This window comes from Marmota monax, unplaced genomic scaffold, assembly GCF_021218885.2.
Source record: "Marmota monax isolate L192 unplaced genomic scaffold, Marmota_monax_Labrador192_F-V1.1 WCK01_AAM20220418_F8-fsc00128, whole genome shotgun sequence".
NCBI lineage: Eukaryota > Metazoa > Chordata > Mammalia > Rodentia > Sciuridae > Marmota > Marmota monax.
Window position 1 is genome coordinate 1530594 of NW_026693452.1, and position 11166 is coordinate 1541759.

At 38.2% G+C, this 11166-nt stretch overlaps 1 protein-coding gene across 2 annotated transcripts in view; it reads right to left on the bottom strand.

Annotated features, from left to right (window-relative positions):
- Ptpn13 (protein tyrosine phosphatase non-receptor type 13) overlaps positions 1-8441 on the bottom strand; it is a 204266-nt gene extending 195825 nt beyond the window's left edge. The window contains exon 1 of one of the 2 annotated variants that reach the window (XM_046457591.2): positions 7963-8441. The gene's annotated coding sequence lies outside the window, so the exon portion shown is untranslated. The remainder of the gene's footprint in view (positions 1-7962) is intronic. The other variant, XM_058583408.1, reaches the window with a different exon arrangement.
- Positions 8442-11166: the final 2725 nt, after the last annotated feature.

Here is an 11166-nt window from a genome sequence, read left to right on the forward strand (position 1 = left end):
TCCCAACCATCTTTGTGCTAAGTCTCTTACATTAGCTACTTATTCTAATTTCGAACTGACACAAGAAGGAACACAAATCATTCATTGCAGTTGTCTTCTAGTGATTACAACAAATATCTCAAGAAGCATGGAAATGTGTCCTTCCTGTGCAGCACCAGGAGCAATTTAATCTTAGCATCTCAATATGATCTTTAAATCCCTCTGAAATTAAGAGAAGACTGATGTAATATATGTATTGAAAAAGATTCAAATGAAACAGCTCAGTGTAGTCTTCAGTCACAAATTTAATGTGATATTTTATGTGCCCACATTAAAATATTTTCTTTTGTTTAAAAAATGAAGGATATTCTCATTAAATCTGTATATTGGAGAATAAAATATTCTAGCTTTTTTATTATGTCTCTAAGAATTATATATTGTAAACTATGAAAACAGAATTTGTTGACTTGAGTTATAACTAAAATTAGAGTATTATGGGGTTCTATGTAATAACACATACCCTGTTTTTCATTTCTATACTCCTTAAAGTAGTGCCAGAGTTTCAAAGTTCCAGGTGAACACAGTGAATGGTATATGTCTACAACAAGTTTTTTCAGTTTAGGTTTGATAACTGAACATTGCTGAAGTTTCCTTTGTTTATTGTATTTATTTATTTTTTAATAATAAAAAAAATCAAAATGTATTCCAGCTCTTCATGAAGTACAGCTAAATTTATATCTTTTGGGCCTCAACAAATATTCATACAGTGCTTAAAAAATTGAGATATTTGTATATAAATCATTATCATAAATTAATTTCTTGAATTGGGCACAGAAAACAGCATCAGAATAAAATTAAAACATTGTGTGAAGAATAAACTTAATGTTATGTTTACCTAATTCCATGAAATTATACATCAGCTCAAGTCAGTAGGAATATGAAAGACACTAAGGAAGGTATTAATCTACCTTTCATAACTGAAATTTTAGTTCCAAAATATTACATTAATTAAATTATATTAATAAAATATGTTATTTCCTTCCTTCAAAATCTGACTTATGCAGGCATGATGATGCACACCTGTAATCCCAGAGACTCAGGAAGCTGAGGCAAGAAACGCAAAAGTTCAAAGCCAGCCTCAGCAATTTAGAGAGGACTTAAGCAACTTAGAACAACCTGTCTCAAAATTAAAAAATAAAAATTTAAAAAGGACTGGGGAGGTGTTAAAAGCCCCTCTAAGTTCAATCCCCAGTACCAAACAAACAAACAAAAAACTGGTTGAGGCTTTGTGTGTGTGCCTGTGTGTATGTTTGTATTCTGTTTGTTTTTTGTAGTTCTGGGGATTGAACCCAGGGCCTCACACATGCTAAGTACTGTACTCTGCCACTGAGCTATATCCCTAGTCCTACATTTTATTTTTTGAAAGAAGTATTTAACTAAAACAAGAACTAAAATAATTAACCACATTAACCACCCATAAATAGTGTAAATCTTCATTTTTAAAGCTATACTTTTCTCGAAGAAGCAAAAGTAATACATCATGCTTAGAGAAACTAAATTTCTTAAAAGGATTCTCTTATTTTTAAAAAAATCATAAGACTATATTTCTTCAAAACACAAAACAAAATACAACTTTGAGTATCTTTACTACAATTTTTGGTTACATAATCATTCTAACCTTAATTCAACAAGAATGTTTCATTTTTGTTCCATGGACTCTATGGTATGTTATAACTCAGGGAATAAACATAAGATATGAGAATGATATTATACACAAAACATTCCATCAAGCATCCTTTCAATAATACAACTTCCAATGTTCTATATGCAAATTTACCTGAACTGAATAGGCAAAAAGAAAGAGGAAAAGTATTTTTTTTTTTTAATGTCACTTAGTTGTTGATGGACCTTTATTTTATTTATTTATTTTTTATGTGGTGCTGAGAATTGAACCCGGTGCCTCACACATGCTAGGCAAGAGCTCTACCAGTAAGCTACAACCCCAGTCCTGTATTTATGTCTGAAAAAAAAAAAAAAAAAAGTACAACCTACCAAGAAAGAATATTTTTATTAAAATTAATTTTTGTTCTCATTTAAACTCAGAACACACGAAATCAATACAACTTTTGACAAAAGTGATTAAAGGTTATCTTTTTAGATGTTTTCAGGAGGGGGTATAGGTAGAATGAACTACACGGTACAGTTTCTTCTAAGCTGTGCATTAGTAGCTAATAAGTGACAATCACCATTAAATTTAGTGACACAGTGTTAGCTTCTAACTATCTGAAATTCTTTAGGAATCTCATTTTTCCCCCTAAGGCAAAAAATGATTTGGAAAAAATGATCTCTTGTGTATCTATACTTTCATGTTAAAACCAATAAGACAGTTTTCTGTTGAAAAATCTGATCATGTCATGTGATAACTATCTCTATGTAAAAGAAAAAGATGATCTTCATCAAAAAGAAAAGACTTTAATTAAATCCCAACACTTGAGTTGTGAAGATGACTATTTCTATTTTCAGAGTTTGGGAAAATTACATTTTACAAGGGCATTTCAGCTAGTTAGTTAGATTGAGAGCATACTGATATAAGTACAAGAATTGCTAAACACTAAATTTCCTTTTCTCAGATACTTCTGAAAAGGAAAATCTTACAACTAGCTACAACAGATTCAGAAAAGGGGTAATGTAAAATCAAAACATGTGGTACTCCTCTTCACTTAAAAAACAAAAACACCGTACGTATTTTAAATTACAAATCTGAAAGAAATGACTTAGAGGAAACACATATTCCCTTTCAGATGTAAGAAACTAGTATATAAATTTCAAAACCTCTAATCAGAAAGTAAATTACTTTGTGTAGTGAGAAAATGTTCCATATCTGAGCTGTTTGATACAGTAGCTACTAGCTGCAAGTGGCTACTGAGCAACTAAAAATGTGGCCAATGGCAGGATGTGATAGCACATGTCTGTAAATCACAGTGATGTGGGAGGCTGAGGCAGGAGGATTTGCCAGCCAGGTCAACTTAGAGAAATCCTGTCTCAAAATAAAATGAAAAAGTCTGGGAATAAAGCTCAGTGGTAGAATGCTTGCCTAGCATGTGTGAGGTTCTACCATTAAAAAAGAGAGAGAGAGAAGAAGAAGAAGAAGAAAAAGAAGCAGCAAAAGTGCCCCTCTCCAAAAAAGTGGCTAATGGATATGAAAAATCGAATTTTAAACTGTATCTAATTTTAACTAATTAAAATATAAGCTTCAATAGCCACACACAGCTAGGGACATTGCATTGGGTGATATAGCTCAGGGGAACTGAAAAGAAATATTTGTGCCTTAAATCCTGATTTAAATAGTAAAAAAAAAAAAAATCCTGTAGATGGACATATACATAGATGCTTCTTCTAAACCTTTTTTTTTTCTTCTTTTTAAAATTCTTATGACTTATAAGGAGAAAAGGATTATAAACAACATAAAAATGTTGCTGCACTTGTGGGAACCAATTTTCTGTACTCACTTCCTCAAGGGGTCTAGAAGATTGGTTATAGAATAGGCAATATGTTATTATTTCTTAAAGAGTTTCTAAAATCGTAGCTGTCTAGATCTCTCCCAAAATTTCTGGTTTAATTGGTCAGGATTGATACCTAAGCATAAAAATTCCTTAAAGCTAGCCAAGTGATTCTAAGGTACAGCCAGAGTTGGGTACCCCTAAACTAGTAAATCCGAAACTATTTATTAAGCATAGAGGCAATATGCAAACTCAGACTTTTGGGGGTGGGGTACCAGGGACTGAACCCCAAGGGAACTTTACCACTGAACTATATCCCCAGCACTTTCTACTTTTTATTTTAAAACACAGTCTTGTTAAGTTACTGAAGGCCTTGCTGGTTGCTGAGGCTGTCCTCAAACCTGTGATCCTCTTGCCTCAGACTTCCGAGTCACTAGGATTGCAAGTGTCCACCACTGTGCCTTGCTAAGACATTCCTTCAATGGCCGGTGAAGAAAGCCTTCAGACAACCCAAATTCAAGTCAAAACCCTATAGGTTACACATTCTAACATTCAGGAATGACTTGGGTAAACAGTCCTAAGTTTTTACAATTACTGAATGTTATTTAATTTTGCAAAAGAGATTAGCAAGGAAGAAACAAGCTAGATAGTACTGTCAACTTGCACTTGCTACTTTTGTATATATTATTTAATTTCAAACCCAAAATACCATGGAGGTAGTTACTATTCCATTATTTTAAAAAATTTTCTAGGATTTGGATAGTTTGTCACAGTGAAGCCCTTTACACTCTGATGCAAAAGCATTCTCTTTGAGACAGCTTGTTTCAGAAAATTTCCACACTTTTCTAGTGTGAAAGCAAAACAAGAAAAAGAAAAAGCAGGGTTCAGTGGTGGAGCACAAGATAAGGCAAGGGAGTACTTGAACCAGTCCCCATTCCTATAATTCCTATGCATCTGTTTGCAAACTCTGGGGAAAATAATTTAGGTTTATAGTTCAAATCTACACCACTCTCTATACTAGATCATTGAGGAGTTGCTTTTTTTTTTTTTTTTTTTTTTTAATCCTAAGAAAGTAAACAATTCATCTACTGCTTCACAAGCTATTTTTAAAGTTCTCACATTTGGAAACAGGGTACATACAACAGGATGCTTATTCACAAAATAGGAATAGAAGAAGGATGTTAAGCATGTTTTCTTTTTTTCCCCAGACTCAAAAGATTGTTGGAACTTCTCCCAAAACAGTTTACAGACCACAATAAAATAAAATTTTATTTTATTTATTCATTTTTTGGTGGGTGGGGGTGGGTACCAAGGATTGAACTCAGGGATATTTGACCACTGACCCACATCCCCAGCCCTATATTTTGTATTTTATTTAGAGACAGGGTCTCACTGAGTTGCACCTCGCGTTTGCTGAGGCTAGCTTTGAACTTGCGATCCTCCTGTCTCAGCCTCCCATCTCTGCCTCCAGAGGCACTGAGATTATAGGCATGGGTCACAGCGCCCAGCCAGACCACAGATTTGATAAACGTATTTAAAATGAGTATGGAAATAGTAACTTTAACTTAGGCCACTGAAAGTCATATATTAACTTACTTATTAAAAGCTATCTTTTTTAAAAAAAAAAATCCAGTTCCTGAATTGTTTGACCCATCTCAATTTTCAAATTACAAGGAAAAGGTTTCCAGGAAAAAAAAAAAAAAAGTGTGGAGGAAGTACAGAATAGATCCCCACCACTCCCATCAACACTGATCTTTCTTTCCTGAGACCCAATATCTTTTCTCCTCTCAGGCTCCTACCTTTGAAAGTGACATTAACTCAATGAGTCAAACTGGATTACATCAGAGACCTGATAGAAGAATACTTTCAACTAGCTATTCTAATTAACGGCACAGATTTTTCCTAATACATATTTCAAACCACATATGATGGAACATGCCTATTATCCCAGGTACTTGGGAGACGGAGGCAGGAGGAATGAAAGTTCGAGGACAGCCCAGGGCGTTAAGGGAGAACCTATCTTAAAACATAAAAAGAGCTGGGGGGTATAGCTCAGTGGTAGATTGCTTGCCTAGCATGCACAAGAGGTCCTGGGTTTAATCCTCCCTGCACTGAGGGGAATACATATTCAAAAATAAAGGTATGATGACAAGGAATTAACTTCTAAATGCACTGGCTTGGATTATGGTTGTGTTTCTTTTCAACTTCAAAATTATTTGATTACACTATAAAAACATTTTGTAGTTTATTTAAAAATTATATTTGTAATTTATTTAAAATTTATCACTGTCAGAATAGGAGAAAGACATTCCAGTTTCTTCAGGACATTTGGGGCTGGATAAACTGGGAAAATATATACCCAACTGATATGGAAGAAGCTACAAGGCTGCCTCATGCAATCCTTAACCTATTAACAGTGAGGCAGAGCAAGTTTTTCTTAATAGTAAGTAAAGAATACATCAGTTCCATTCCTTTAAAGATGAACACCTAGCATACAAAAGAACAAATATTCAATTCTTTCACATTCAAGTCCTACATTTAAAAAGCAGCCCTCCAGAGAGGGAAAGAGAGAGAGAGAGAGCATGTGTGCTAAGTTTTACAACTTTTGATCCCTACCACAGTATTAAAATCTGCCTTTTAAATTGATGCTGGTTTGTTGGCATAGAGGTGTATGCCTGTAAATCCAGCAACTCAGGAGGCTGAGGCAGGAGGATGGAAAGCTAGCCTCAGCAATTTAGTGAGGCCCTAAGCAACTTAGCAAGACCTATCTCAAAATAAAAAATAAAAAAGGACTAGTAATATACCCAGTGGTTAAATGCTCCCTGGGTTTAATCCCCCATATCCAAAGAAGGTGTATGGATGCAAATGACACTGGTTTTAATGGGGTGTGTGTGTGTGTATGTGTTTGTTACTTGTAACAAAAAGGCCATTTATATTTTTGGATGCTGGGGATCATCATTAAAAAAAATGTACTCTTTACACACTAGTAAATCTTTTGGTAAGATAAATGTAAATTTAAAGTAAACCTACATAATGGAAAAGGAAGTCATAATTCTCTAATTGCACAAGTGAAAGACACTATGAGTCCCTATTCTTAATAATTAACCCTAAATATTTTTTTTTAATTCTAGCTTCCATCCTACCCTTTCCCCACATACACTCCCACAGAGTCTCCAGAACAAAGTTAGAACACAGTGTTATGAAAAAAATTACAATAAACCTAGGATTAGATGATAAAATAGTTAATGTGCTTCTGTATGAATTACTGAATCAATATATGCATGAACCTAGTAAAAAGTGCTTCTAGTTATATTTTACAAAGAAATAATTTGTAGATTAGAAGCCAATGAGCATGAAACAAGTTTTCACCTTGACCCTACTAACCCAGTCATTAAAACTCTGGGAAAATATCAACGCCTGTTTCCATAATAAGAAAACTTAATTTTTCTCCCACACTTTCGTAAAATCTATAAATATAAATTTTTAAACCATGCTAATTAGTTACCAGAGTCCTTCAACCCACAGATCAGGTGTCCTACATTTTGTTTAAGTCCCGCCTTGAAAACAAACCCGATTGCCCCATTTTCTGAGAGGTAAACTCAGCTCCAGGCAGCTCCCTATGAAGTCACCGCGTTTGTTGTTTCAAAGATGCAATTAAACGAAAATGACACAAGTCTGTAGAAGAGATTAGCTGGAAGTGTGTGGAGGTGTAGATCCTATATGTGCAAAGCTAATGAAAACTGTGTTACTGTAAATCTTGGGGACTATGTTTTTACCCATCCTCTCTTCTCCAATATATTTACAACAACAACAACAAAAAAAAAATCGTAAGACTTTTCTTGACTTAGGTTTAACTTTAGTTTTTCAGCTTCTGCACCTACAGTACCATGTAACGAGCAAAGGCGCGGAGGGGAGTGCGGGGGAGAAAAGAGTTTTAATTTGAGCAAGAAGAAAAGCAATAAAAGCTTGCATCAGAGAGAGTCTCCCTCTGCCCCCTTTCTCTTTCCCCACCCCCTCTTCTTCGAGCCCTTACACACACACATTCTTCTGGCCGGCCTCTAACCACACCATCTCCACAATCATTTACAGAAATTAGAAACAGACTTCGGGAGCCTTCTCTTAGCACGCACTGAGTAGAGCTGTCTGTACAGGATGATGGGGCAATGTCACTCCCTATTACCCCACAATCTCTCGCCCCCCCCCCACCGACTTTAGGGTTTCATTCCCAAGAATCCGGCTTTCTTCCGCAGAGATGGCTCTGCCTAAATGCAATTTCTTCTCGTCCTTTCCCACCCCGGTCACCCTATCCTCACTCTAACATACAAACACACCCTACCAGCAAAACCAAAGAAAAGTTTCTTTCACCAGGGCAACCGAGGGGTTTAGGAGCTGGAGCAAAAGCAGAGAGAAGGAAGACGACGAGTGAGGGGTACTTTGGTTCTTGAGCATCCAGTCCAGCGCCCTGGGCCGCCCTAGTCCTTACCCGCTCGTCGGGAGACCCGTTCCTGCTACTGGAGCGCGGAGCAAGGGTTGCGGGAACGCGACGTCCCGGCTGGCCGCCGGCAGCTGCCGCGGGTGCGGAGAGCCACCACCTCTTCTCCCCCAAGCTGCTGCGGGCGTGGGCTGAAGGAGCTGAAGTAGAAGCCTGGGAGGGGAAGAAGAGAAGCAGCATCTCCTCCTCCTCCTCCTCAACGCCTCGGAAACGCCCCTCCGGCGGCGACCCCCGCCGGCTGCCTGACCCCAGAGCGATAGCGCACTCGCCGCCTGGGGTGCTCCGCGCCCCTTCAAGAAACTTCGCCGAACCCTCTACCGAGAGCGCCTCAACTCCAGCAGCAGGCTCTGAGCGCTGCCGAGGCGGCTGAGGCGGACCGGGGAGCCGGGGAGTGCTGCTCCGCGGCACGACGGTCTTCAGGGGCCGTGACCATAGTGTGTCACCCTCGCCGCGGCGCGGCCGCCTGAGCTACTGGCACTACGGGAGCTCCACCTCGGGCGGCCGCGCCGACCCCGCCCCTCAGTCCTGTCACTCAACTTTTCCCGGGCTCCAGAAGGACCGCGGATCTCCGACCCTGAGCTCCACTCGTCTTCATTGGCTCGTCCGGCTCTAGCCCCGCCCCCTCCCAAGGGACGAGGTCGACTGGGAGACCGGCGCCCGAGTTCCCATGACAACTGGTGCCTTGGGCCTGGCTTTTGGTGTTCCTCTGAGTAGCCTGACGCTGAGGTTGATGGCCGAGCCGCAGAGTTCCGAGAGCCTGCTTTCTGGACTGTTTTAGGCCGAGTTGAAAATGCATCCAAGGACCGCCACACTTCCAACTTCAGAAAAAACTGTGTGGCCCGGGGAGTGCGTGCCCCGGAGAGGAAGAAGCGCGTAACTGCTGGCTCTTCTCGGATCCACCTCAGTTACCCCTCCCCCCACTTGCGCTCCCCTGCCTCAGCCTTGTTTCCTTAATCTCTCCTGGAGATTTGGGCTTTGAAAGGGTGAGGGGAAGGTGGAAGAGAAAGACCAGAGCTGTGCCAGTTCCCTGGAGCCATAAAGCAAGTTCGAAACGGCGGGGTTAACGAAAACAGCCCCGTGGTTTAAAGTTGTAAAGTGATCTTCAAAGGTGTGGTGGCAACACAATTCAGAATGCCCTCGGGAAAACTCAAAAAATACTCAAAAATTTCAAAAGTATGTAAACGTTGGTCTTGGTATTTTCTCTTATACAAATAATAGTCCTAAAGTTTAAAAATTTAAATAAAAGAGGTTTAATGTAAGATAAAATAATCTCCATTTTTCTCTACATCCTACAAGTTGGCGAAAGTCAATCGTGTCGTCATTCCTCTCAGAGAAACTAAAAGATTTTTAAGTTTTAATAATTTACAAGTAAGTCTTGAAGAATTTATGAGCAAACAGTGTTTAGTTGTTTGGGTTTTGAGTTTTAGTTTATCCTAGAGGTACAAGGTAACCTGTTCCACTCAAGAGAAGGAAATCCCCTGCCCTTGTCCCCGAGTTAATTTAGTCTAAAACCCCTCTTGCTGATCCCTCTGTAAATCTTTATTTCATGCCTGGCTCCAAAATGGAGAGATCTGAGGCTTATCTGGCTTCCCCTAGAAACTGCAATCCTAGGTTCCCCAGCCCCTGAGGCTGCTGTACATGTATGATGAATGAGGGAATTAATAGTAATGATTTACCTTTGGCTAACACTTGAGTTTTCATTATCTCATTTACTAAATTAATAACTGTGATGGATGTCTTCAGTCAGATGTGCCTTGCTAGTATGCATTGAATGTGATTACTCACAGTGCTAAACAATGGAAAACACACAACAGAATTTTAAGATAAGGGCCCTGCCCTCAAGGAGCTAACCATGGAGCTAAGAAAACAAGCTAGCACTCTTGAAGCAATTTGAAAACAATTATAGCTAAAACATTCAGGCACTTTGGAGTAACAAAGCAGGTAAAAGAAAGTTATAAAGAAAGGGAATTTAATTTGGGCTTTGAAGGGTAAGTAGTGGAATGAATGAAGCAAAGATGAGGAAAGGAATTGAGGGAAACATCAAACTAAGGATCAGCAGGAGGAAAGAGAGAGGAAATAAATAAATAGCAGTGAGAAGACCAGTGTAGTTGGAGTGAAAACAGAGGTGAATGGCTTGGGGGACTGGGTAGATGTGGGGGATGTCCTAGCCCTTCCTCCAGTTTTAAATATCCTGGTTCCTGTATCAGGGAGGTAAAATAAAGAGAGAGGGGCAGATTTTGGAAGAACAAAAACTTTCATGGAACATCTGCTTCTGTTTGCCAATGAAAGAAAGTTTATATATTTATTGGAAAGAAAAACAGTATTCATAATACCTGCTAAAGCTTGTGTAGTCATGTCAAAAAAAGAAGGTGTTGAGAGAATAGCATTGGAAATTTACAAAAAATTAGAGAAACCACAGTGCTGTAAGCACTTTCTTTCTTTCTTTTGCATTAAGGACATATCAGGTGGTTGCCCTCCAGGCCTTTTAACCAGTAATCCCTTTGTTTGGGATGAGCTGAAAGGCTGTTTTTAAAGTAAAGCTAGATAAAAAAAATACACTAAAGGGAAATCTACAGGTTAATTTCCTTTCAGATGTAATGAAAAATCCAAATAAAATATTGCTAAATACGATTGATATATGAAAATTAAGAGGAATTATTCCAGGTATATAAAAATCATTCAATAACAAGAACATTTTTATATAGTTGACTATATTAATAGGTCAAAGGAGAAAAATAGTATGTCTCAATTAAGGCTGAAAATGTTTATAAAATCTTACATCATTCCTAATTTAAAAAAATGTTTTAAGAATTTGGAATAAATGATTTAAAAAGTAGATATGTGGGGCTGGGGATGTGGCTCAAGCAGTAGCGCGCTCGCCTGGCATGTGTGCGGCCCGGGTTCGATCCTCAGCACCACATACAAACAAAGATGTTGTGTCCGCCGAGAACTAAAATAAATAAATATTAAAAAAAAATAAATAAATAAAAAAATAAAAAGTAGATATGTTGTACCAAAGCCAGCAACTTGCTTTATAATAAAACAAAATAATTATTCCTGTTGAATTCAGGAACAAGGCAAGAACACTTACTATCATACCGTTTAACAATGGAACTGATAGTCAATGCAATTAAATATGAAATAGAAATAGATTAAATGTTGTACTGCACATATATGTCAGGATTGTCATTTGTA